This window comes from Carlito syrichta, unplaced genomic scaffold, assembly GCF_000164805.1.
Source record: "Carlito syrichta isolate Samal-C Ts95f unplaced genomic scaffold, Tarsius_syrichta-2.0.1 Scaffold303024, whole genome shotgun sequence".
In the NCBI taxonomy this organism is placed as follows: Eukaryota; Metazoa; Chordata; class Mammalia; order Primates; family Tarsiidae; genus Carlito; species Carlito syrichta.
In genome coordinates, this window is record NW_007247120.1 from 655,747 (window position 1) to 683,411 (window position 27,665).

A 27,665-nucleotide genomic window follows, 5' to 3' on the forward strand; every position below is an offset into this window, starting at 1 on the left:
GTTGTAAAATATCTTTGGTAGAAATATCAGAGATTGCTGGAGATGTATTATCTCTTCTGACTATGAATAAAAGCTTTCAAAAATTGAGGCAATGAAAAAAAGAAAGAAAACGATAGCACATGAAGTATAGTTCTCAAAGAATGTGAAGGAAAAGCACAGACAACTTTGTGACACTGTAAAGGTAAGTCTTAATGGGGTAAGAAGTCAAAATTCCAAAGTTCTCTCTCTTTTACAAAAGAATAACTTGCAACCACAGAGATTCAGTACCACAGAAACTGTCAGTGGTAATCTCTTGACTCTAGCTAGCTTTATTATTAAATGAGGATTACTCATTATGTTTTTGTGAGTAGTCAACATATATACACGAAATAAGAATATGTTGAAATCATATGAACGAATAAGCACCAATATTGAACTAGTGATTTTTTAAATCGTGGTGCCTTCAGATTTATAGATAACTCCTTTTTAAATAAATGCTAACTGGTAATATTGTCTTGAAAAGGAATTATCCGAGTCCATCAGCAGCAAAGCAGGCCTGATGCAGCATAAACACATATGGATAAATACCAAACATATTATTGCTACTATCTACTATACTTCACAGTGTAAGCACACTTTAAGTGCCTATGTTTAATTTCTTTACCATTTAATTTTATATTTAGACTCTCTCTAACCCTATTTTATGGCTTAAAATGCTTTGTGACTTAATATTCTACTTGTCATTATGAAGAATAGTGAATGATCAATTGAAGTCATGTTAAAATAGAAGAAAAAAGAATGTGAAAACCCCACTTGTTGAACAAAATATTATCTTAATGTTAGTTTAGATGTTAGACAAGTATGCAAATGTAAAAACAAATGTTAAAAAAAAAAATGCATAGGTCGGGCCCAGTGGCTCACACCTATAATCCCAGCAATTTAGGAGGTCAGGAAGAGAGGACTGCTTGAGCCCAGGAGTTCAAGACCACTCTACGCAACATAGTGAGACCCTATCTCCACAAAAATAAAAATCATCAGCCAGGTGTGGTAGTGCATGCTTGTAGTTCCAGCTACTTGGGAAGCTAAGGTAGATGGTTCGCCAGAGCCCAAGAGGCTGAGGCTACCGTTAACCCTCATTTGACTCAAAAAAAGTTGCATAATATGGAAATTATGTGCCAAATTCTAAACCCATGGGATTTTCTGGCAATTGCATATGGGTAGAATCTGGCTTAAATAGAAAATATGTTAAAAAATAAGAGGAACTGACAGTTTGTGGATGAATTATTTTTACTACATTTCTTCATCAGCAATTTTAGATTCTGCATATTAGCTAAAGATGGTTAGAAGATGATGATTATAAAACATCCTGAAACTATCAAGGTGACGCCTAAATGCTGAATAACAATAAACACAAAGATTGTAGTAATAACAAAATGATGGCTGGTGACTTCAGCATTTTTAGTTGGTTACTATAATCTCTTAAAAGCTTTTAATGGGTAATTTGATGTGCTTTTGCAATGAAAAATTAAGATATGTAAGTGACAGAGAAGCCATAAAGAGAAAATTTCCCAAGAGGCAGAAACATTGACAGCAGTTGAAAACCAGAAAATATTATCTTTAAAAAATAGTTGATGACATTAGAGTTACTTAGCCTTAAATGGAAACAATAAAAATTACTGAATAACTTCCTTAAGGCACAGAGAAGGTTTATATAAAGAGAACTTTTATGCATACTACAAATAAATATTAATTTCCTGCTTGGATAAATTTTGGGTGTGTAGAGAGGTGAAAAAAAATAGACAGTCACAAAGACCTTCCCAGAGCAGAATAAATGTAAGAAAGTACTTGTTCAAGCGCAATTGAAAACAAAGAGTTGTTTGTGGTCCCAGTTATTCCAGATTCATGAACATGGGACTCACTTAACATCTTAAAGTTTTCGTACCAATAAATTCAGAGTACTGGTGAATATTGATGAAGTGCTGCATAAGGTTATTTCTAATTCTAAAAACATTTTCTTTTGATCCAATGGATCCCAGTATTGCATGCCATCAAGATGCTGTAAGTCCTATAATCGTTGTAAAAAGAGCTAAATATGAGATGACTTAAACTTTAAATATGTACTGTTATGCAAATACTTACTGAATATTCAATATATAATAGCTCAAATGCAAAACTAAACTTAGATATATAAATATTTATCAAATAGAACTTTTACACTCTATAAGCTAGAAATAAGCAGCGAACCCTGATTCCTTACACATCTATGCATATTCTAGATAAGGCATGTAGTTTGCTCCATAGAATTATACATAGGCCTATGGACAAGTTACATCCTTATTAAGGAGACATTTGGCAAGTTAATTTTCATATGTAGAGCTAAATAAAATGCATCATTAGCGTGGACACCCATACAAACTCAGGAGCAATTTTTTTTTTTTTTTTTGAGTTGGAGTCTCACTCTGTCGCCCAGACTGGAGTGCAGTGGCCGCTCCCGGCCACCGCAGCCTCGACCTGCTGGGCTCTGGCGATCCTTCCGCCTCAGCCTTCCAAGTAGCCGGAATTACAGGCGCGCGCTACCACGCCCAGCTGATTTTTTGATTTATTGTAGAGATGAGGTCTCGCTGCCCAGGCGGGTCTCGAACCCGCGGGCTCAGGCAATCCACTCACCTCAGCCTCCCAAAGGCACGGGATTACAGGCTGAGCCACCGAGCCTGGCTAGGAGCAATTTTAAAATAGTGATTTTTCTGTAATTATCATCGAGAATGATGTAAAAAAAGAGAAATATGATATTCTGTAATCCACTATATAAGAAGTGAGTTTTGCATTTGGATAAGTTTTATTTTGTCCTTGCTAAACAGCATTAGGGATGTCTGTAGACTTCTACCACTCTATATTTCTTTAGCTATTTAAAAAGAAATTATCCATACTATTTCTGTCTTCAAATTCTTCTTTACTTTCCGTTAATACCTATGAAGGATTTATGTTGTGATAAACATCTACTGACAAGATGTCATTGACAACTGAATGTATCTGGATTCTTTCACTACTCTAAGCACAAATCAAAAGTCCATATTATGATCTCTCAAGCCTGATGGGGCTAACCACTACTATTCCTACTCCTCAGGAAAATAACCTGCTTGGTCATAAAATTGGATCATGATACAGAGAAGAATTTGCTATTATATTTTTAATTAATTACAAAAAGCAATTAATTTGTAAGCAAAGATTCAGAGGATAATCTAAATCAAAGCAATCTCATAAAATTCTGTTAGCCAGATCAGTCTATTATACCAGGAACAAGTAGGTCTCAGCTTTTAAGGAACATTCTGGCACTGACTCAAGTGGCTCCAACACTAAGCATAAGAAAAACAGCATAAGTGACAACAGTGGGGAAGGAAACCAAATCTTGAAGCAACCAGTGGCACAGAAATAAGAACATGAATTCAGCAGAAGGTTGTAAGAACTCAGCACAAATGTAATCTGATGAGTTGGGCTATTCACTACAAGGAAATAGATTATCTTCTGACTGATGATGCTTATAAAAATTGTCATTTCCAACCTATTTTGTGTTGTTTGAAAAAAGTGACAAGAAGCAGAAGACACAGGATGTAGAAAAACCTCGTGAATAAAATTAAATCAAAGAACAAGTGGTAGAAGTTTTGAGAAGATAGTGCTAGGAGTATTGCATGCCATCAATCCTTGAGAAAAAATTGTTATATCTTTAAAACTGCACTGATATCAGTGATAAATGGAGATTATGTTTTTTTAAAAAAAAACTTGTGAACTATAGCAGATACAAAGATAGCCAATAATGAAGAAACAGAAGAGTTTGCAGTCTATAGGGTGGTAAATGTTTACATTAACTCCTCAATATGTGTTATGACAGATGTGCTACTCAGAATGCATAATCACAGAAAGAGTTCAATGGTATGTGAAAGTGTACACTGAAGTTCATATGAGGATATTTATAGGCTACAGTTGTTCTTAATGTGGTGATAATTGACACTCACCAGAAAAGCTTTTTAAAAGTGTGCATTCTTGTGTCCAACTCCAGAGATTAAAATTTAATTGGAAGTGTTTGTACCCCAAGTAATTCCAACATATAGCCAGGGTGAGAACAGTATGGTAAACCATCTCATTTTATGTACTATAGATCTAAATAAACCCAGACCACCACAGTATGCCATGATAAATTAAGAAGATAGAAAATGTAGGAGTACTTGGTACATTTTTATTTTATTTTATTTTTTATTTTTAGTTGGAGTCTCAATCTTGTTGCCCAGGCTGGAGTGCAGTGGCACACTCACGGCCACTGCATCACAGCCTCGACCTGCTGGGCTCAGGCGATCCCTCCATCTCAGTCTTCCAAGTAGCTGGAACTACAGATGGATGCCACCACACCCAGCTAGTTTTTGTGTTTTATTGTAGAGACAAGATCTCACCAAATTGCCCAGGTTGGTCTCAAACCCCTAGGCTCAGGCAATCCTCTCACCTAGGCCTCCCAAAGTGTAGGTATTACAGGCTGAGCCACCGGACCTGACCTGGTACATTTTTAAAAACACACCCATTAAAAACATTTAAATGTATGAAGTATGATTTTTCTCTTTCAATTTTTTTTTTCAATAACAGATTTTGGGTAACTAGCTTAATTGTAATTTAAGTAATATTTGTATACATTATTTGTATTCATGTAATTATTCTGTCTTTGACTTATGATTTTACTTGTGGATATAGAAAGTTTGAAAAATTGAGTCCTCAGTTTGATCATAAAGTTTCTATTGCAATTTTCTTGTAATGTTTTTAGACATTCATAGCTTATATTACCATTAATTTTCTTAATATTATTATATTTTAAATAATCTTTTTATTTTAAAATAGTTTTACATTTACAAAAAGTTGTGAAAATAAGACATCAATATACTCCAAGCTCAATTTTCCTTATTATTAACATCTTGCATCGTTAATATTTGTCACAATTAGCAAGCTAATATTGGTATATTATTAATATTAACTAGAATACATGTTATTCAGTTTCCCTTACTTTTTACTTAGTATCCTTTTTCTATTTCAAGATCTCATCCACAGTGTCATAGTACATTTAGTTTGAATATCTCTGTTGGTCCTTCTTTGAAGTGATAGTTAGACTTACCTTGTTTTTGGTGAGTTAGAAAGTTTTGAGGATTATTGGTCAGTTATTCTATAGAATGTTCCTCATAGGGGTTTGCATGCTATATTTCTCTCATGATTATATTTGTATTACGGATTTTTGAGAAATACCAGAAAGATAAAGTACTATTCTCATCACATCATTTCAAGGGTACACAGTATAAACATGACTCATCACTGTTGATGTTAACATAGCTTGAGGTGTTGTTTATCACTTTTCTCCACTATAAAGTTGCCCTTTTTCTCTGTCATCTTTTTTTGCACTTTTAAAAGAAATGTTCCATGGGCAGGTAAATCCAAACAAAGAATAAAAATGAAAACATAGTGATAGGGCAGCATCAAAGAGTCATAGTACCCAACTGCAAAAATTCATAGAGGCCAAAGCTGGAACAACTTGAATGAGAAAAAAAATTTAAAAGGTAGTCCTGGATTATAATAATCTAAAATATTTTTAAAAATGAATTCATACTAATATGAATAAAAGACTGAATAAACAAGAGAGGATAACAGATAAATCTTCTGAACAAAATAATTCCAAAGAATGTCTGTAGATACACTGTTCTCAAGAAGGTGGGCCTTAAGTTCCCCTCCACTTAGGTGTGGGCTGCACATGATCCTGTTATTTTTTGAGCTCCATATTAAGGCAACATTTTCCAGACATTTTCATATTTTCGCTGTCTTTGCATATGGCTCCATCACTGAAATCTAGCATTAAATGCATTATGTCTGGCGGCAGTGGTTAAATACTCATAAAACAAATGCTAGTTTCTATAACATTTCTACTTATCTAAAAACAGAACTTAGATATTTTAAGGAGTTTAAATTATGCAGCAAACATAATAAGAAATGCCAATCTATCAATATATTTTTACTTTTTATGTAAAATATTGAACAAACATCAAAAATAAAATTTTGTTTTGAAATATTTTTATTATAGAGCTGTATTAATCATTGGAAGGGTTAAACAAAATGTCATTTAATGGATGAATTGGATTTCTCATTTAAATTATTTGACTAGCCAACATCAATTAGTAGAACTAAACCCTTTCAGACACTAGGAAATCAACCATATTCCATAGAAAATTGCATTATTTTAGAACTGTAATTTAGTCTCAGTTCTGTCTTCTCCTGATCTAGTGCCTCTTTCTTTTCCTTTTTAGTATGTTTTATTTTAAAGTTCAGCTTACGGAATAAAAATTTTTACATCATTGTTTTTCTCTAGAAAACATTAAAAAATCATGTTTCTATTCTATATTTTTTCCAAGTTTTAATTACATGTAACACTTCACTTAATGGATTGCACTGAAGGATGGAAGCAGCAAGCAGTTTTATTATTTCTCACTAATGTTCCATTAAATTTATTCTGTCGGCTAAATTTTGCCACTGTGAAATAAACTCTTAGACAAATTGCATAGCTGTTTAGAGTTTAGACATTTTCAGATAATAAAATAATACTTTTGCACAATAAAAATTCAAGCCAGTATATTATCAAAGTTCCAAATTTCACAGTTTGTTATTATTATTGTTTGCTTTTTTATTTCCTAATCCTTCAGAGAAACCTACACTTGGGAAGTAGTATGGTTGATTTCTACTCTCATTTTTACTTAATCGCTTCCCTAACTTTCTAGGTATTGTTTTAGGCAACCATAAACTTGAAACAGAGAGAAATCAGAAAGGTAAATAAAAGTGAAAGTTTTTCTTATTAATATGGATTTTATCTGACAATGCTGTTAGCTGTGGAAAGTTTATTCCACACACTGGTTCTTTCTCTCATGGGTGCTTCTGTGGGTTCTTAGAAGATTCTTATTCTTGAAGGTCTCTCATGAACAAGTGAAAATTCCTGGGATGTAAAGGTTTGTTTCTTAATCCTAGTTTCTGTTGTTGCTATCTCTGTTGAGATCACCCAAACACTCAGAAAGGCCTCTTACTGTCACTCTCAAAGCAATGCAATCTAATTTCCTTCCATGAGGCCTAGAACTAGCCTAGAGAACATACAGTCATACAGTCTTTGACTACCAAACTCTACATTTCCTGACCATTCCAAAAAGCAACCATTTCCCATTCTGCGATCCAAACTGACCAGCCATAAACATTTAGATTCTTCATGTATGCATGGGTTAGGCTACTCTATATATTCTTCAAAAATAGAGACTTGTAGCTAAACTCTGTGTGTGCTTTCAATCCCTCCTCGTGTGATCCAGTGAGATTTTGTCCACTCACCTCTAGTTTGTGGGTGGAGGGTGCAGAGTACATAGCACATCAGCAACTCTCTCTTAAGAAAGAGGTAAATGAAGTGCTAATACTGGCAGAACACATTTTCGTTCACCTCTGTGTAAATTCTGTAGAAGTGGTCTGGGACTCTGTTTTGAGAAATGAGAGAAAGTATTACCTAATGTTCTCAGTCACATTAACATCCTGTTCTTATACAACTCTCTCTCTCTCTCTCTCTCTCTCTCTCTCTCTCTCTCTCTCTCTATATATATATATATATATATATATATATATGACATTATTGTGGAAGTTTTTCCAAGTTAGCAGATACATTTTATATAATACTACTATTCATATAGCTTATTAAATAAATAAGAAGGCTGGGCTCAGTGGCTCATTCTGTAATCCCAGCGCTTTGGGAGGCCAAGGTGAGTGAATTGCTTGAGCCTGTGGCTTCGAGACATGCCTGGACAAATTGGCGAGACCTCATCTCTACAATAAATCAAAAATCAGCTGGGCGTGGTAGCGGGCGCCTGTAGTTCCAGCTACTTGGAAGGCTGAGGCGGAAGCAACGCCGGAGTCCAGCAGGTCGAGGCTGCGGTGGCTGGGAGCAGCCACTGCACTCCAGTCTGGGCGACCGAGTGAGACTCCAACTCAATCAATCAATCAATCAATCAATCAATCAATAAGAAAATGTTCTAGCAGCAAATGATGTGATTTTTCCCCCCAAAATTTAACTTTATAAATTACTAAGTCTTGAGGTCAAAGTCATAGACTATACTAAGACAAGTATCTACGTAGAACAATAAGCAATGATGGCAATGATGCATTGATTTTGGCTACCTTTAAGGCTTAGATGAAACACTGTGCTGTAATTGATCACTTATTTTGCTAATTGATAATATCTTTAGTGTATACTCACGTTTCTGAGCGTGGGAGTAAGTGGATAGAAAAATATTAACATAGGCATGCTCACAAAAGCTCTTCCTTTGCACATTTCAGAAAACTTTGCTCTTTGTAAATTAATTCCTGTCTTTGAAGGGTATAATCAAGGAAACTGAAGTAAGCACAAAAATCAACAGACTACCTTGATCTTCAATGGAGCATAAAGTAATTGGTGGAAGAAAGTTAAAATAAGAGAGAAAGAGGAAAAAAATGAGAAAGAGTCTGCACTGAATTAGCACCTTAAAAATTTTCAGAATGGTACAAGAACAGGCATATAGACCAATGGAGCAGGAAAGAAAAAAATTGGGAAGAATATGCTAGGATTCACCAGAGATGTGGTAGGACCATTGGGAAGCAAAGAACATAGCTGGGCAGCAGGCTTAACTGGGACGGCAAGGAGCTGCGAAAGGCTCCCTAATGTGGAGAACAGGTGGAGAGTGAAAGTTGCTTGGGGACCTGCACCTCCATCATGGATTTTTACAACCCTAGTCACCAAGTTTCCTCAACCTCCCTGGGCCCCCAGATTGAAACAGCCTCCTGGAGACCAAGCAGAGGGACTGCTCAAGGTCAGGTGGGACTCTAGAGGCTTTTGCTCCCTGAGCAGCTCAGGGACAGCTGATACTACCCGCCAAGCAGGGAGGTCAGGCACTTTTGTTCACAAATACTGAAGCCGTGATTCGGGAAAGCGAGCAGACTATGCACCACGCAACACCCTGCCTCTGCTGCTTCCCACCAAACGAGGCTTGCTTGCTTCAGGGTGCTAGTGCAACCTCCCTGTCTCTGCTTGAGCACTGTATGGGCCTGGAATGCTTCTGAGACCCCAACTCCCGGAGGTTGTTGACAAGCTATTTGCAGTCACCACTAGCACTGCTTCTGCTTGTGCCTCCCGCAGGCCAAGAGTGTTCGGGGAGGCCTGGCACCTTTGCATGTCACCAACAGGGAAATCAAGTACAGCTTCTGCAGAAGGGAAGTGCAAGTGTGTCACGTGACCCACAGCTGCCAGCCTTCATTGCCCCAGCTGAAGGGACCCGCCCCGGCAAACGAAGTACTACAATGCAACTGCCCTGCTCCTACTGGAACCTTTCAGCTGTGGCCAGGAGCCCTTCTGAGAGCCCAACCCCCACAGGCCTGTGATGGCCCTCAGGCTTCCACTGTCTAAGTGTTCTGTCTGCCCACACCTGAGAGTTCCGCCAGTGACCCAGGGACAAATGCATCTCTCCCCAGTTCAGGCGCCACCTGAAGTCTGGCCTGACCCTGATTGGATGCTCTTTTCAGTCCCGTTAGTATTTGGACACAACGTCTAGTGGGCCACAGAGAGGCACGGGAACTGGGAACCAATTTAGCTCAGGCCAACACTGCTGACACCTAACCACTCCCCTAGGATCCTGACGTTGGGTTGACTCAACCAGTTGACATCACCACAACTGAAACCCACACATGAACCAAAAGGCAGAGCCCTTTTGCCCCAACCTCTACAAGATGCAGCAGTGTCACCACAGAAGGGAACAAGTGAGCCTTAATTAAAGTTGTCTGTACTGGGGTGGGCAGAGACTCTACCCTGGAATCACTCCCTGGGAGGTCCCAAGAGAGGCCTTTTTCGTGGTTCTCAACCATACCGTGACCTGGAGATAGACAAGAGTGTGCTCTGAACTGAAAGTCCTGAGCCTTGGGACAGGGACCTAATAGGAAAACAGATGACACTCCTGCCTACCTAAGATGTGGAGCTGGTGCAATCCCTCACCCCCCTCAGAGACCTTGATGCACTTCACCAGAAACTCTCCCAGATACCCTATCAAGGCTGGAGGCAGTGCTCATTGGAGTATTCATGGGCAAACTAAGGGGTCAATGCCCAGTTTCCCCAACACTCCCACTGAGTGCTCTGGGCACTGAAGCTCTGGGCCCTGGGCACTCCACTGTCCAGCCCATCACCTGAAACAATAAAGAGCATATCACAATAAACAAACATCAAGTACATATCCATCTACTTGGGCTGCTTTGGAGACTTACCTGTAAGCATCACCTATTGGCCTTTAAGTTGAACTGCACAGCCCAATATAAAATCTACTGAGAGAAGTTCACAGGGCTATAGAAGCAAGTCTATAGAAAGGCAAAAGAACCTACACAACATATTAGGGAGAACCCCCAAAATGGAATTATCTTTTGGAGGGTGGGTCCCTTGTAGTATACTTGGAAATCATTCCTCTGGATCAAAGAGTCAACAAAAATTTTTATCTGTAAGTTTTGAGAATGTTGCATCACAATTTGCAGAAGAAACATTTTGAGTTGTGACGAACAGGTGACTGGTTCTTCCACCATGAAAATGCACCTACCCACACTATGCTGAGTGTTCAGCAGTTTTTCACCAAAAACGGCATAAACCCTGTGTCTCACCCTCCCTATGCATCCAGTCTGTCCCTGAGTGATATTTTTTTTGCTCCCTAGGATGAAAAAAAGTCTTTAAAGGGAAGTGCTTTGCCAATGTGGGACAGATGAGATGAAACCTGGCAGAAGCCCTGAAAAGCATCAACATAGACAAGGTCAAAAGTGTTTTGAGTAGTGAAAAAAGCTTCTCAATAGATGTATTGCATCAAACGGAGTGTACTTTGAAGGTGACTGAAGTTTAAATATGTAATAACAAATACACAATTTTTTTTATCAATAAATTCTGGGTTTGGGGAGGATGTCCCCACCTTGTGCACTACAATCACACTCTCTGAGAGGGGAAAGAAAAAAAATTCATATGAATGAAAATAAATTAAAAAATAAAAAGTAGTAGCCTCTACAGATAAAACAATCAGTGAAAGATTTCTGGCACGATACCACTAAAGAACACCATATTTGTGATACCACTAAAGAATCACATTAGCTCTCTAACAATGGACCCTAATCAAAATGAAAACCCAGAAATGACCAATAAAAAATATTTAAGTATGAATGACAAAGAAGCCCAATGAGAGTTAAGAGATGGTTGAAAATCAACACAAAGAAACTATAAAAGCAATCCAGGAAATATAAGAAGAGGTAGATATCTTTTTAAAAAATCAAGCAGAAGTTTTGGAAATTAAAAAAAAATTCACCTAAGGACTTTTAAAATACAGGTGAAGGCTTTAACAATACACTAGACCAAGCAGAAGAAATAATTTCAGAGCTTGAAGATCAGTCTTTTGAACTAGCTCAAGCAGACAAAAATAAAGAAAAAAAAAATGAACAAAACTTTAGAGAAATATGAAATTAAGTAAAGCAACCAAATTGATGGCTTATTGGCATTCCTGAGAAAGAAGAAGAAAAAATAAATGACCTGGAAAACACATGAGACAATATTACAGGTACATTTTCTTAACCTTTCTAGAGAGGTAGACATCCAGATTCAAGAAATTCAAAGAACAACTGCAAGATCCTCCAAAATTGACCATATACTTGGACATAAGGAAAGTCTCAATAAATTCAAAAATACTGAAATTATGGCATGTGACTTCTACTTAAATTTTATTCAACAGTGAAATAAAAGTAGAAATCAATACAAAGAAGAACTCTCAAAGATAAACAAGTACTTGAAATTAAACAACTTTTGGACAAACATCAAAATTAATATAGAATTTTTTTAAAAAACCTTTTTTGGAAACAAATGCAAATAGATACACAACATACTAACGTCTCTGAGATATAGCAAAATCAGTGCCACAAGGAAAGTTTATAGTATTAAATGCCTATATCAAAAATGGAAACATCTCAAATTATCAACCTAATATTGCACTGCAAGTAGCTAGAAAACAAGAAGAAATCAAATACAAAGCTAGTAGAAAAATAAATAAATAAATAAATAAATAACAAAGATCAGAGCAGAGATAAATGAGATTGTAATTAGGAAAAAAAATAAAAATAAAAAGAATCAATGAACCAAAAAGTTAGTTATTTGAAGAAATAAACAGAATTGACAGATTGCTAGCTACACTAACCAAGAAATAAGAGGATTAAAACAAGCACAATCAGATACTATAAAAGTGAAATTAAAACTGATTTTAGAAATACAAATGATCAGCCAGGCTCAGTGGTTCAGCCTGTAATCCCGCGCCTTGGGAGGCTGAAGTGAGTGGATTGCCTGAGCCCGCGGGTTCGAGACCCGCCTGGGCAACTTGGCGAGACCTCATCTCTACAATAAATAAATAAAAAATTAGCCGGCAGGGTATTGCGCACCTGTAGTTCCAGCTACTTGGAAGGTTGAGGCGGAAGTATCGCCGGAGGCCAGCAGGTTGAGGTTGCAGTGGCCGCTCCTGCACTCCAGTCTGGGCGACAGAGTGAGACTCCAACTCAAAAAAAAAAAAAGATTCAGAAATACGAACGATCATCAGAAACACTGAATACAAATTAGAAAACCTATAGGAAAGGAATGAGTTCCTGGAAACATACAACCTCCTAAGATTGAATCAGGGAAAAATAGAAATCCTAGACAGACCAATAAGAAGTAATAAAATCAAGTCAGTAATTTTAAAAAGTCTTTCAGCAATAAAAAGCCCAGGACCAGATGAATTCACAGTCAAATTTTACCAAACGTACAAAGAAGAAATAGTACCAAACTTACTGAAACTATTCCAAAAAATCAAGGAGGAGAATCCCTCTCTAACTCAGTCTATGAATCTGTTATCACCCCAATACCAAAAATCAGACAAGGTCTCTCTCTCTCTCTCTCTCTCTCTCTCTCTCTCTCTCTCTCTCTCCAGGCTAATATCCCTGATTAACATTAATGATCATACATAGATGCTCAGTAAATATTAGCAGACTGAATCAGGCAGCAAATCAAAAAGTTAATTCATCATGGTCAAGTGGGCTTTATTCAAGGGATGTAAGAATGGTTCAATGTAGACAAATCAATAAATATGACACAGAATGAATGAAACTAAGAAAAACAACTCTATGATAATTGTAATAGATGCAGGAAAAGTATTTGATAAACTCCAACATCCCTTCATGATAAAAATCCTCAACATACTAGATATAGAACAAACGTGACTTAAAATAAGAGCTATATAAGAAAAAACTCATCCAACATTATACTGAATTGGGAAAAGTTCAAAGCATCTCTTCTAAGAACTGAAACAAGACAAGGATGTCACTTCTCACCACTCCTATTCAACACAGTACTAGAAATCCTAGGCAAAGCAATCAGACAAGAGACATAATTAAAAGATATCCACATGAGAACCTAGAAATCAATCTGTTCATTGTTGGCATACTTATATAACTGTAAATCCTAAAGACTCTTTCAGAAGACTCTTATACTTGGTAAGCAACTATAACAAATTTTTGGGATACAAAAATCAGTACCATTTCATACACCAATAACATTTAAACTGAAAACCAAATTAAGAACTCAATCTCATTTAGAATAGACACACACACACACACACACACACACACACACACACACACACACACACTTTCTAGGGATAGACTTAACCAAAAAGGTGAAAGATCTTTACAAAGAGAAGTATAAAACACTGATGAAAGAAGTTAGAAATGACACAAACAAATGGAAAAATATTGGATTGGAATAACCAATAACACTAATATGACCATGTTGTCGAAAGTAATCCACAGATTCAACACAATTTTTATCAAATTGCCAATGTCATTTTTTACAGAATTCGAAGAAATAATTCTAACATTTATATGAAACCAAAAAGAACCTGAATAATCAAAGCACTCTTAAAATAGTCAAAGCTGGAGGCATCAAATTGCTTGACTTTGAATCATACTACAGTGGTACAGTAACTAAAACAGCATGGTACTGGTACAAAAATAGACACAGAGATCAGTAGAATAGACCAGAGAATCCAGAAATAAAATTGCTGATATACAACCAACTCATCTTTGAGAAAGTTGACAAAAATGAACATTAAGGAAAGGATACCCTATTCAATTAATGGTGCTGGGAAAACCATTATATGCAGTTATATGCAGAAGGATGAAGCTGGAACCCTATTTCTCACCATATATAAAAATTAACTGAATATGAATTAGAAACCAAAATGTGAGACCTGAAATTATAAAAATCCTTGAAGAAAATCTAGAGAAAGCTCTTCTGGACATCAGTCTAGGCAGATAATTTATAATGTTGACCCTCCCAAAGCAAATGCAACAAAATTAGTCAATGGGACTTAATTAAACTAAAAACTTCTGCACAGAAGAAAAAAAGACAAAATAAACAGAAAATCTACAGAATGGGAGACAATATTTGCCAGTTACGCATCCAACAAAGAAAGAAGATGCAGAATCTACAAGGAACTTCAACAACTTAGCAAGGAAAAAAATATTAAAAACTGAGCAAAGAACATGAACAGATATTTATCAAAATAAAAAAACAAGTGGCCAACAGACACGTGAAAAACTGCTCAAACTCACTATCATCAGAGAAATAGAAATTAAAACCATTTACTTATAAATTGCATTCATACACACACACAAACACACACACACACACACAGCATGGATTAATAGGAAGGCATAAAAAGTAAAATGAAATCATGTACTTTACAGCAGCATGGATGGAGCTGAAGGCTGTTATCCTTTGTGTAACTCAGAAGCAGAAAATCAAATGTCACATTTTCTCAATTATAAGTGACAGCCAAACAGTGGATACTCATGGACACAAAGATGCAAATAGACCCTGGGGGCTCTGAAAGGGGTGGTGGGTAAGAGAGAGTTCAGGATTGAAATTTTTTCTATTGAGTACAATATTCAATATGTGAGTGCTGAGTACATCAAAATTCTAATTACCACCAGGGTAAATTATACTCATGTAACAAACAAGCATCTGAAACTAACATAAACATAATTTAAAAAAGAAAACTTGGATCGCTTGGGTTAGCATTAAAAGATATTTAGCATCTATTTTGGATGTGAGGTGTAATGGTAGACATGAGACAACATAGGTTAAGCTCTGTTCATGTTATGAAGGGAATTATTCTGTGCATTTCTAGATGTCTTAAATAGAGACTAACATTGATTTCACATTATGTAAATATATTATTTTTAAATGTTAGATTTTTAATGGGATTCCTGTACCAGACTAGCAACAAAATGCTAAATTTTTGAGGGTTACATTTTATATCTACCCTCTTTCACTTTTTCTCCCCATTTCTATAACTTTTCTATTATGAAGAACATTATATCATTAGACCTATAAAAATAAGCAAATAAATAGATGAATAAATAAATTCTGTTTTTCCTATAAACATTTGATATTCAATTAAATCATAATTTTTACAAGTACATGACCAGTTTTTTTTTAAATTAAAAACTAAAAACTAATCTTTTTTTCTTGTCACTAGGTGGCAATTAAAAAAAGAAAAAAACTTTGTGAAATCAACTGTAACTTAATGTCAGTTTTCTAAGCCTGTGAAGTGCTTTTATGAATCAGATTTTTAGGTTGCTTTAACTATTGTCCAATGTAATCAATTGAAGAGTGAACTGATTCAACCTCCGTTTTGGAGAAAAGAGAAAATTAGCCAGGGCTTCTACTCTCTAGATTTTGAAAGATAAGTGGAGAAATAGAGTTATAAAAGTTTCCAGTTTCTTTTTTTGCCTAAATGTGTTGAATCAGACCTCTCTTCAATTGATTGTACAGCAGCTTTGAAAAGGTGTGCCAGTTGTAAAGGATTTTTTTTCCTTTAAAGATACTCTGCAAGCTAGTCTGCTCCTTATCGTAAAACCACAATCAAGAGTTAAGGATGCTATTATCTCAGCCTGATTCTTGTTACATTATTTTTTCATTTCTTTTTTTTTTTTTTCCAACTGTAGCATTTTGGCTTTTAAAAAAAAATCTATAACACCACAACTATCATTCTGTTTATAATATATTATAAACATAATAAGCATGTTATAGTGAGTAATTCCTTGAATGTATCTAAATATAAGTATATGTATTTGCAGAATATCAACCCTGGTAATTAATTACTTTTTATTTAAGTTTATAGATATCTAAATTGCCTAAGATCGCCGGACTCGGTGGTTCAGCCTGTAATCCCGCGCTTTGGGAGGCTGAGGTGGTGAGTTAATAGCCTGGGCCTGCGGGTTCAAGACCTGCCTAGGCAACTTGGCGAGACCTCATCTCCACAATAAATCAAAAATTAGCCGGGGTGTGGTAGTGTGTGCCTGTAGTTCCAGCTACTTGGAAGGTTGAGGTGGAAGGATCGCCAGAGCCCAGCAGGTCGAGGCTACAGTGGCCGGTACGGCCACTGCACTCCAGTATGGGCGACAGAGTGAGACTCCAACTCAAACAAACAAACAAACAAACAAACAAACAAGTAAATAAATAATAAGTTGCCTAAGATCATATATCGATATCTAAATTGCCTAAGATCCATAGATCATACTCTTTTCTCATGTTTCTGAATGTATACTACTTTTAATCACTTGCACATCTATAAGACTGACACTCCATGTTGAATTAAATATATTTTCCTAATAAAAACATATAGTAACTTTATTATTCTATTAAGAGAATAAATAGTAGAAATTAAGTTCTTATCTAACTTCTGCATGTAAAATGTTAAAATATGGTCTTTATTTTCTCTTGCGTGTGTCATTATTTACACATTGACTTACATTGCATGTATGTTCAACCAACAATTACTTTAAAACTACCTTTCCTAGAAAATTTCCAGACACCCTGGGTCTTATAAAATAGCCAATGAAAGTTGTGCAGTTTTGACTTCATTTGTTCGTATCTATTCAGTATTGTCATCTATATTTTTGTATATTTGCTCCACTTTACTCATTAGTTTGCAGGATGAAGGCTTGAGTGTTACTTCCATTGTATCTGAGCACTGACATTTACAAGGATACGGCTCAGAGTTTTTTCAGACATCTTATTCTGAAAAGTATAATTAAGCATTTATATCTCAATATTTTTAGAAAATTAGCCATTTATGATCATTGCTAAACTTGGTATATAGTTTACCTAACGCTGAGGTAATTTATACATGATGATGAGATGACAGACATATGTAGTTAAAATCATGAAAAACAATACTATTAGAAGAGGGTCAGAAACATAGCATTTTATAATGCTGAAGAATCTTACATAAAATATTAGAAACATTTCTGTTAATTTAGAGGCATAATTAGTCATATCAAATTTTAATTCTTAGTTTTTAGTCTGCTATTCTATTTTTGAGTAATCAAGCCTGACTTCTGAGATTACATACACTCAATTCAACAATGAGTATAACTTCAACAAGGACAGAACCTATTTTTCTATTTTAGTAAAATACTGAATATTATTAGTCAATATTATCTTCCCACATGTGCTTGTATTTTATTTGTTCTAATCATATTTGGTTTCTATCAGGTCACCATTGCTAAGAAATGAACTTTCTAACAATATATTGTGTTGAAAATTTCTTCTAGAAGAGTAGATTTTGTGTCCTCACACACAATATGGGAGGTAATGCATATATTAATTAGTTCTATTTAGAATTCCACAATGTATACATATTTCCAAAATATATATTGTACATGATAAACATCTACAATTTTGTTAATTAAAAATTAAATTAGAAAAGAAATAAAAAATTCAAACCTGTTGAATTCAAAGTTCTATTTAATTAAGCACATAGTGAAAATAAAGAAAACCATAAAAGCTGATAAATACAATTTCAGAATGAAAATTAGATCTTTCAAAGAAAGATTAAAATTTGAATTAGCATAGAGAAGAGAAAGATAAGGAGAGAAATTTAAAATGGCACTATTGCTCTTAATTAAAAGGGGAGTGGTTAAGATGCATATTTTGTTACAAAAGTAATACATGTTTAAAAAAGAAAATTTCAAAAATGCACACAGAGAAAAATTAAAAAGACACAATCTTACCATTCATACATAAAAACAAGTCTGTACCAACTGATTATCCCACAGTAAATGCAGGTTTAATAACTTTCAATAACACCAGACATTTTCACTTTTAAAAATATTTGCCAATTTTATAGCCGAAATGGCATCTCATTGCTATTTTGATTTAAATTACTTCCTTGAATAATAAATTACTTCTTTCCTCATTAAAAAAAAGAAATGAGTTTTCTCTAGTAATATCCAGAATGTACATGCAAATATATCCCAAAAGACTGGAGTAGAGCTGTACTTAGCAGACCATAGCAATTTTTCAAGCCCTATGGGAATCAACATTGAATTTACTAGTATAAATAATAATAATTAACAAACAGTAATAGAATACAAATACAACTAGATATATATTAAAATATATTTTCTTGAATTCCTGAGTTTGATTACATAGGGTTCCTCAAAACCACTTGCTTTCATTCTGTGTCTGGATCCAGAAACATAGAATGCCTTGACTGCTCTGTGACCCAACAATCCATGTGTTTTTCAGGCAGTCTTGTATCCAAGTCAGGGCTTTGAACAGATCCAGGACCTGATAAAGATGTCTAAAGTGTTTGTTTCTCAAAACACTAAAAGAAACTGACTCTGCTGACCCTGAATATAATTCCTTAACTCTCATATAAACTCCATATGCTGACCGCTTCACTGTGGACATACCTAGGTAAAACATCATTTTTCCTTTGTATATCATAAGGATGCTGCATCTCACCATATAAATAAGTTCTCATAATAAATGATTTGAACTGATCAACCAGGTGTTTAGTTTTTCTTTCTTTGTAATCCCTGGTGTTTAGTGTTCCATCTCAGGATGGTTTGGAGCTTTCCCCTGTGGGAGCCCCCTCACCATCACCTTTGAGGAGACTCCGGTCATGAGATCATGGGGAGAAAACAGGTTAGCAGAAAGTAATGTTGTAAATAGTTTGTAAGGGAAAGGGTGATTAGCTAAGCCAAGATTTACAAAAGCATTTTAAATATAAGTTTTATTTTTATTTTAAAGATGTGGAGTACAATTCAGGGTTAGGTATACAAATAGTTATTGTACAGGTAAAGTTTGGGCGGCACTTTGGTACCCACATCCCCTGGTTTGAGATCATGTATCTTTATTGATGAAATTTGCCCCTTCTTCCTCCTCTGGCAGTTTCCCACTACTGCCAATCCCTTTCTTATAGCATTATAATTGTTCCAGGTCTGCTTATGAGTGCGAAGATGTGGTACTCAGTTCTTTTTTTCTGTGATAGAATACTCAGTATTGTAGACTCTAAGTCCATCCAAGTTGCTGCGAAGTTCATAATTTTGTCTATTTTTATGGCTGCATAATATTCCATCATGTGTATGTACCACATTTTTTAATAAAATCCAGTCCACTTTCAATGGGCAGCATGATTGCTTCCATGATTTTGCTATTGTGAATAATGCTGTGATAAACATGCATCTGCACATATCTTTTTTAATGCAGAGATTTGAGTGCCTCAGGTACATTCCCAGAATTAGTGGGATTGCTGGATTGTATGGAAGTTCGATTTTTAGATCTTTTAGGAATCACCACACTGTTTGCACAGAGGTTGTACTAGTTTACATTCCTACCAATCGTGCAGAAGTGTTCCCTTTCCTCGCGTCCTCTCTAGCATCTGTTGTTTTTTGAGTTATTGATGATGGCCATCCTGACTGGAGTTAGGTTTCTTAGTGTGGTTTTAATTTGCATTTCTTTGATGACTAGTGAGGCTGAGCATTTTTTCATGTGTCTGTTGGCTGCTCTTATGTCTTCTTTTGAGAAGTGTCTATGCATATCTTTTGCCCACTTTGTAATAGGAGTGTGTGTTTTTTTTTCTTTTGCGCATGTTTGAGTTCCTGGTAGATCCTGTATGTTAGATCATTGCAAGATATACAACTGGCAAATGTTTTTTTTCCATTCTGTGAGCTGTCTCCCCACTCTCTTGGTGTTTTCTTTTTCTTTGCAGAAGCTTTTCAGTTTGATGAGGTCCCACTTTTCCATCTTATTATCTCTTATGGCATGGGCATTTGGGTTTTTGGTCAGGAATTGGTTGCCAGTTCCAATTTCTGTAAGGGTGTCTCCTGCATTTTCTAAGGTTCTTATAGTTTCAAGTTTTCTGTTAAGGTCTTTGATGCACTTAGAGTTTATTTAGATCTAAGACAGATATAAGAGAAAGGTCATATGGGAGAAAATAAAAACAAGATATGAAATTGAGTATTAAATTCAAGTGGTGCCGGGCTCGGTGGCTCAGCCTGTAATCCCGCGCCTTTGGGAGGCTGAGGTGAGTGAATTACCTGAGCCCACGGTTCGAGACCCGCCTGGGCAGCGAGACCTCATCTCTAAAATAAATAAAAAAATTAGCTGGGCGTGGTAGCGCACGCCTGTAGTTCTAGCTCCTTGGAAGGCTGAGGCGGAAGGATCGCCGGAGCCTGGCAGGTCGAGGTTGGGTGACAGAGTGAGACTCCAACTCAAAAAAAAAAAAAAAAATTCAAGTGGTATAAGAACAGCTGATTCAATAGAAAATATATAATTCTTAAGAGTTGCATGTCAAATTTGTTATCCACTTGAAAAATTAATTCAGTATGTAATCTTTGATGTGGTTAGTTGCAATTGGTGCTATTAATAATGTCTGTAGGGTACTGCATTATGACTTACCACTAGATGAAGGTAAATAAAAGTGAATAAATTTTCATTATATATATTTAAGATTCACATGCAAGATAGAAAGTTTGCTGTATTTTGCATATAGCAATAATTTCTGGTACTGACAGTGTTTTACTGATTTAATATTTATGCTCTTCCTACTTAATTTAATTTTATACTCTAAAAGTCATTGTAAATTAATTCATAGTCTCACCTTGTGAACTCTGGCATATTAGAATGAGACTTTGGTAGTTTTATTTGCATACAGAGAAATGACTAAGATGATATTGTTTCCATAGTTGGATGCTGGGATGTCAGATAAGAATCTAAAACAAAAGGATGACTTAAAAAGTATTCTCACAATTATTTATGGGCTACTTCATGTGAAGTCTAAGGTTAGTTTACTAATTTGTTGGAGAAAGTTGAATTGTCTGTAAAACATTCCAAATAGATGTGAGGAAAGAAAGAAAAGATATTTTAATATGATACTTTAAACTGCTACTCATGTTATTTTATCTTGTCCTTGAAACAACTCATTGCTGATTCCTTATAAGAAAATCCTTTAAGAAAAGTGAATTGGTAAAGAACATTCCTTGGATGCACAACAGACATTTTAGAGTCAGTAGGGAAGGGCCAACCATTTCTCTCTTTAGTTACTAGAGGAATGAGAGAAGAGCAATAGTGAAAAAAGAAGCTGCTGAATAAAGCTAAGTTTGGTTGGAATTCAGAGAACAGCAATGATGACGGAGCAGGAAGTCATAAATGGCTACCAAGCATGATCCTGACTGCTATAGGAGGGACTGAGAGGCACTAGAAATACATCGACTCTAAGGGATAGTGACTCCAGTAAAAAGTGTATTTCTCAACTCAACCGTCATTTTTGCACTTCAAGTTGTCTTTCTTCAGTGGTAAGTAACCAAGAGTTATATTGAAACACACTTATTAAGCACTGACCACGTGACACAGGTGTATAAAAATAAACATGTGGCCGGGCTCGGTGGCTCAACCTGTAATCCCGCGCCTTTGGGAGGCTGAGGTGAGTGGATTGCCTGAGCCCGCGGGTTCGAGACCCGCCTGGGCAGCGAGACCTCATCTTTACAATAAATCAAAAAAATCAGCTGGGCTTGGCAGCGCATGCCTGTAATTCTGGTTACTCGGAAGCCTGAGGCGGAAGGATCGCTGGAGCCCAGCAGGTCGAGGCTGCGGTGACTGGGAGCGGCCACTGCACTCCAGTCTGGGCGACAGAGTGAGACTCCAACTCAATAAATAAATAGACAAACATGTGAAATAAATATATTTTTAAAGACAATAAATAATTACAAGTTTTGGAACACTCAGTGATAAACACTACAAATATGATACATATATACAATAGCTTGCATGATTTTAAGTAATGGAGAAATACAGAAAAATTTACTCTAAGTTAGGTGATCATTACAACTACCATAGATGGTGTGACATTTAAGTAATTCGTTAGAGTATTGTAGTGAATACTACAAATTTCATAAAAATATATGCTTTTTGTGTGCTAGCTTTTGTTCTAGATGCTTCACATATATAGCTCAGGAAATCTTCATAAATACCCTATGAAATTAATTTATTAAGCCCATTTCACAAATGAGGATGTTGAGTACCATACAGGATTTAACAAAAATTTAGAAATATTTAAGGAGGAGCACTCTGGAATTTAAGTAAAATTCTCTCTCTTATTGACAGTATAGTTTACTTATGGAATAAAATTTTACATATAAAGAACTGAGAGTAAATCCTGATATGTAGGATAAATATTGGGTATTTTTGTTAACCTTATAATTATTTTTATGTTCTTGATTTTTTTGTTTGTTTAGACTTGAGCAATGGATCGCCTTTTGTCATTCAGTGAAAGCAGTAACTGGCATTTGAAAATGCATGGTGTGGGAAAGAGAAAATGGTGGGATGGAGCACAGAGAGAAAGATGAGAGATACAAGTTAGTAAAAACATGTGAAGTGTCTGAGAATTTGTAGAAATATTTATATTTATTCCAGTAGTGAGTGGGAAGCCAATTAAGAATTTTAAATAAAATTAGCATGATAATTTCTCTATTTTAAAACATAATTCCAATGGCATTTTTGAGAATGAATTCAATGGTGATAAAGATTAAAACCAAGTAAAATAATTTAAGATATTATTGCAATAATTCACATGCAGACTGAGTGCCTGGACTAGAAAAAAATCATGAATGTAGAATAGTGACAACAAAAAAGAAAAAAAAAAATCAGAGACACCTTCAAAGCTGATAACTTAAATGTTTGATTTAAATGGTGATGATACCTTTAAATCTGAGAAGAAATAATATAAATGCTTTTACAAGGGAAGAAATGTTTGATTTTAGATATATTGACATATCACCATAAGAATGCCAAGTAAAGATTCCAAACAAGGTTAATACTTGTAATGATATGTTTGGAAGACAAGCACAGGTAGAACATAGTTGAAGATACCATAGCAAATAAAAGCAGAAAAAAATACATCAAGAACAATAAGGAAGTGGGGAGGAGGAAGTAGAAAAAGATGAACCATTTGACATTTCAACAAGGGTATTTACATACACATAATATAAATATAAGTAAATTATACAGTCCCTAATGATTTGAAGATCTTTTCCAAATAAAGGATTAGGTAGTTATTGCAAATGGCCATTTAAATTTTCTCTGAGTTTCTTGACAGCTAAAATATAAAAGAGTCAGATGAGGCCATATTGATTTCATGATCTGATCAAAAAAATGTCTTTTATCCAAAAAGATAAATGACTTACTGGCAGTTAATTCAAAGAGCAGTACTATCATATGAGTGCTTATGCAGACGTAATTTAATATTATACCAGACAATGTATTTAACAGAATTTTTCAAAAGAATAGGTCATGACCATATCTTATATAGACACTTGATAAAAGCAGAATTATTATGTATGTATACAACAGACATGGACGTGTTCCAAGCCCAACTATACCTTCAAGTAGAGACACTGAGAATGAAAGAGCCAGAAATATAAAGAAAAAAATACTTTTTTTAAAAGATGTGGAGTCAATTCAGGATTAGGTATACACATGGACATTGTACAGGTAAAGTTTGGGTCTCCCGTTCGTCCCCACTTTGCCTGGTTAGAGATCAGGTACCCTTACTTATGTTATGCCTCTCCCTGCCACCCCAGCAGTATCCCACTACTATCAAACCCTTTTTTATAGTATCATGGTAAATGTTCAGGGTCCACTTATGAGTGACCCTGAACATGTGGTACTCTGTTCCTTGTTTCTATGATAGATCACTGAGCATTATTGACGCTAAATCCATCCACGTTGTTGTTGTGAAGAAAGCAATATAATAAAGGCAAATATAAAATAGGTAAATATAGAAACAATTTTTATACATTTAATTTTTTAGGATTAAAAATGATATTTTGAAATAATATAAAAAATTGTATCTGTAGACATTATTTTTTAGTAACAATTTATCTTCAGCAAATGTTTTTTACTTTTCTTTTTTTATAACATCTTTTGTAATAATTTGAATTATTCAAATTTTTCTTTTTACTTATTTTTGTTCTTTTACTTTTAGAATCATGGAATACATGTGAGGATTTGTTGTGTAAGAATATTGCATGAGGTGAGATTTGGACTTCAGATGAGTCTCCTCTCACTCCCGAGTAGTGGGCATGATCTCCAAAGGGAGTTTTGTGCCTCTTATTCCACCACCCTTCCTCCCTTTTTCAACAGTGACCAGTGTCTGTTGTGTCCATCCTTGTGCCCTGGTGTGCCCAATATTTAGTGTCCACTTATGCATGAGAACATATAGTTTTTGTTTCTGTGACAATTCACTTAGAATCATGGTCTACAAGTGCATCCATGCTGTTGCAAAGAACATAATTTTGTTCTTTTTTATAACTGTATAGTATTCTATAGTGCATTTATACCACATTTTCTCATCTAGTTCAACTCCTATAGGAATCTGGTTTGGTTCCATGTTGTGGCTATAGTACATAGTGCTGCAACAATAATACAAGTGAAGGTGTCTTTTTGGTAGAACAATTTGTGCTCCTTTGGTTATATTTCCAAACGTTAAATTGTTGGGTCTAATGGTAGATCCATTTTTAGTTCTTTGAGAAATCTCCAGACTGCTTTCCACAAAGGTTGAACTAGCTTACATTTGTATCAACAGCATATGAACATTCCTTTTTCTCTAAAGCCTCACCAACATCTCTTGGTTTTTTTCTGATCTTTTAATGATAACGATTCTTTTTGGTGTTAGCTGGTATTTCCTTGTGGTTTTGGTTTGCATTTCTCCAACGATTAGTGATGTTGAGAATTTTTTCATCTGTTTGTTGCCAGCTTATATGTCTTCCTTCAAGAAGTACCTGTTTGTGTTCTTTGCCCACTTAATAATGGGGGTGGGTATTTTTTTATTCGTTTGTTTTCCTGGCATTTCATTTGAGTTCATTACAGATCCTGGATGTTAGGACTTTGTCAGATGCATAGTTTATAGATATTTTTTCTCATTCTGTGGGTTGTCCTTTTACTCTCCTTATCATTTCTTTTGCTGTTCAGAAGGCTTTTAGTTTGATAAGGTATCCAACTGTCGATTTTAGTTTTCAGTGCATTTGCTTTTGAGGACCACAGTTATTTATCAGAGGTAGGAAGTTTTTGACAGAATCGCTAGGGTTTTCTAGGTAGAATTATTTCATCTGTGAAGAGGGATGCTTTAACTTCCTGTTTTCCTGTCGGGATACTGCTGACTTCTTTTTTCCACCTGATTGCTCAGTCTAGGACATCGGGTAATGTGTTAAACAGAAGTAGTGACAGGACACATCTTTGTCCTGTTTCAGTTGAAACTGAGAAGGCCTTCAGTTTCTGCTCACTAAATATGATGTTGACTGCAGGTTTATCATACATAGCTCTTATTATTTTGAGGAATGTTCTTTCAGTGACTAGGTATTTGGAGATTTTTACCAGGAAGGAATATTGGATTTTATCAAATGCTTTCCCTGCATCTATTGAGATAATCATGTGATTCTTGGTTTTACATCTGTTTACGTGGTGGATTATATTTATGGGTTTGCATATGCTGAACCAGTTTTTTATCCTGGGATTAAGCCCACCTGGTCATGATGGTTGATTCTTATAATATGCTCTGAATGTGATTTGCTAGAATCTTCTTGAGAATTTTTTCATTTCTGTTCATTAAGAAAATTGGTTTGCAGGTTTTTTTTGTTTTTTTGTTTTTTTTGGTTGTGTCTTTGCTATTTTCAAATATCAGAGTGATATTGGCTTTATAGAATGAATTAGAGAGGATTCCTTCTTTCTTGGTTGCTTGGAATACTTTCAGCAGGAGCGATACCAGCTTTTTCTTTTATGTCTGGTAGAATTCAGCTGAGGAATTGATTGCACCAGGAATATTTTTGGCAGAAAGCTTTATCATTCCTAAATCAATATATCGGCTTGGCATTGGTCTGTTTAGGGTTTCAATTTATTCCTGCCTTAATCTTGGGAGATTGTATATTGCCAGGCACTTATCCATTTCCTCTAGATTTTTTTAGCTAATTACATACAGATATTCATAGTCTTCAATAATCTTTTATATTTTTCAGGGTCATTATAACATTTTTATTTCTGATTATGTTTCTCTCTCTCTCTCTCTCTCTCTCTCTCTTTAATCTGGCCAGTGTTCTGTCAATTTATTCTTTATTCATTCAAAGAACTAGCTTTTAAATCATTGATATTTTATATATTTTTTTATCTCCATTTCATTTAACTTTGATTTTACTTTGATAATTTTTATCCTTCTACTAGTTTTGATATTGGATTTTATTGTCTTTCCAGCTGCTTTAGATATGATGTTAGATGGTTAGCATGATCTCTACTTTCATGTATCCCAGAGAATTTGGCATGTTGTATCTCTGTTTTCATTTATTTCTAAGGATCTTTTTTATTTCTGTCTTGATTTCTGTGTTAACTCAAGTCATTCAGAAGCATTTTGTAAATTTTTGTGTTTTGGGGTGTCTTCTTGGTGATGATTTTTTTTATTCCAATGTGATTTGAGAAGATGATGCTTGATATGATTTTGACTTATTGAAATTTGTTCATGCTTGATTTATGGGCAAATATGTGGGAGTTAAATTTTTGAATGTTAGTTATTATCTTTGAAAATCCTTCATAACAGAACACAGACTATTTGTACCTTTTAGGGAATTTCATAATCTTAATGACTCTAAACAAATCAAAAGATAGTGATACATATAATCAGTAAGTTGTTTTAATTTTTAAACATGTATTTTTCTTTCTTTTTCTTTTTTTCTTGAGTTGGAGTCTCACTCTGTTGCCCAAGCTGGAGTGCAACGGCATGCTCACACCACCGCAACCTCCAATTGCTGGACGAAGGTGAACCTTCCACCTTAGCCTTCCAAGTAGCTGGAACTACAAGTGTGTGCCACCACACCCAGCTAATTTTTTGATTTATTGTAGAGACGAGGTCTCACCAAGTTGCCAATGCTCTCAAACACGGGTCACAAAGTGAGATCCTTACTCAAAAATTGAAAATAGATTAAACTTCTTAAATATCATTTTAAAATGTTAAGAAAAATGGAAAAATAAATGATGTTTGAAAAGTTTTTTTAGCAACTGGTATAGATATTGTGAAGCTTTTCTGCTTTTAACTTGCACTAATCATGCAGTTCATAGTTCTAGCAAAGCTTCACTTTTGCATTTTATTTTATTTTATTTACTTATTTTTTTATTTGCTATCGAGTTGGAGTTTCACTCTGTCACCCAGACTGGAGTGCAGTGGCCGCTCCCGGCCACCGCA